Genomic DNA, 2241 nt, shown 5'->3' with positions numbered 1-2241 from the left:
TTACCTTTTTTCCATAGTAATTTAATGGCCATGCCTTTAAAGATAGTAAGTGGTTTTTTTTGACAAAATAGTAAGTGGTTATTTGAACCAATATGAAAGTAAATGATATTATTTGAAATTTTATATCTTTCCAAGTGGGTAGTTTCGATGTCATAAATTTAAAGGAAAAATTGGTAGTAAACTAGAGATGATGTGGTTAGGTTGATGGAATAAAATCATGGGTGAATATTTATATGTGTAAGTGTAAATGCCACAAGATATGCGTATAATGCGGTGTCCACTAGTACCCACTAGTGCGATGCCAAAGAGAATGAGTGGGTTTAGATTAAAGATGGAAAGGTCACTATTTGGAAGAAGGAACTAAGTAGAAATGAAGAAGTAAAAGAATATGGTTCTACTAAATTATAATGCCACTACAATACACATTATCTTTATTTATTCTAGCGTTCAATCAGGCACTCTCGTATCCGTTTGTCTGCTTTTTTAGTGTGCACAGCGTCAAAACACCAACGTATTTTTTTATTTTATTTTGATCTTAGTTTAAAATATTTATTAAATAAATTTTGTGATAGAAATTAAAAATAAAATAGATGAATTCTATAATAACATCACCTGAAAATGAACTAAATAAATAGTATCAAAGAGGAGTTAATTACATGCATTTACTTTTAATTACCAAATGTGTTTAAACTAAGATATATTCGTCTAAACTCATTTAACTCGTGTGTTCGTATGTCTTATTTTTTTATTTCATAAATACGTGTATGTATTTTATTATGTTTTTCTCATATGTCTCTTTAAAAAAAATATATTATTTGAACATAGTTATTAAAAAACAAAAATAAGAAGATAATGTTCACTTTCAACATATCTTAACTTCTAATCTACTAACCTCTCCCTCTTTCTCCCTCTACCTTTCCCTTCCTCCCCCTTTCTCTCCCCTCTCTCTCTCTCTCTCTCTCTCTCTCTCTCTCTCCCTCTCCCTCTCACTCCTTCCCCCTCTCTCTACCTCTCCCTCCCTCCCTCTCCCTCCCTCTCTCTCTCCCTCCCTCTCTCTATCTCTATCTCTATCTCTCTCTCTCTCTCTCTCTCTCTCGCTTTTTTAATTCGTTTACGCATCAAAATATAAAAATGGTATTTTTTGTGTAAACTTTGTGATATGCACTTTCGAGGTCATTTGTTCGCCCTTTTAGCGGACACATCCCAATTAAATATAAATATTTCTCTCATTCTCATTCTCTCTCTCTATCTCTCTCTCCCCCTCTCCGTCACACTCCCTCCTTCTCTCTACCTCTCCTCTTTCTCCCTCTATCGCTCCCTCCCTCTCATTCTCTGTCTCTCTCTCTCTCTCTCCCCCTCTCTCTCCCCCTATCCTTTTATCTTCCTTTTCCTCGAAGGATAGAAAAACACTTAGAAAGGGGGGGTTTGAATAAGTGTAGCTTTAAAAACTTGACAGATAAAAATAAATTGCACAGTTATTTTTATCCTGGTTCGTTGTTAACTAAACTACTCCAGTCCACCCCCGCAGAGATGATTTACCTCAACTGAGGATTTAATCCACTAATCGCACGGATTACAATGGTTCTCCACTTAGTCAGCAACTAAGTCTTCCAGAGTCTTCTGATCACACACTGATCACTCCAGGAACAACTGCTTAGATACCCTCTAAGACTTTTCTAGAGTATACTGATCCACACGATCACTCTAGTTACAACTGCTTAGTTCACTCCTAAGACTTCCCTAGAGTATTCTGATCCACACGATCACTCTAGTTCCTTACAACTTAATGTAATCAATTCTAAGAGTATTACAAATGCTTCTTAAAAGCGATAATCACAAACTGTGATATTTCTCTTAACGTTTAAGCTTAATCTCACTAATATATTACAACAGCAATGTAGTGAGCTTTGATGAAGATGAAGATTCTGAGCTTTGAATTAAACAGCGTTTCAGCAAGTTAATTTGAGTTGTTTTGTTCAGGATCGTTAACCTTGCTTCACTTCAGAACTTCATATTTATAGGCGTTTGGAGAAGATGACCGTTGAGTGCATTTAATGCTTTGCGTGTTCCGTACAGCATCGCATTTAATGTTATACGCTTTTGTCAACTACCTTGAGCCTTGTTCACGCTGTGTCTACTGACGTAGCCTAGAATAGCTTATAACGTTCCTTTTGTCAGTCAGCGTAGCTTGCCACTTGTACTTTCTTCTGATCTGATGTTTGTGAATACAACGTTTGAATA

The sequence above is a fragment of the Vicia villosa genome, linkage group LG4, assembly GCF_029867415.1.
Source record: "Vicia villosa cultivar HV-30 ecotype Madison, WI linkage group LG4, Vvil1.0, whole genome shotgun sequence".
In the NCBI taxonomy this organism is placed as follows: Eukaryota; Viridiplantae; Streptophyta; class Magnoliopsida; order Fabales; family Fabaceae; genus Vicia; species Vicia villosa.
Note: the sequence above shows the minus strand (reverse complement) of the source record.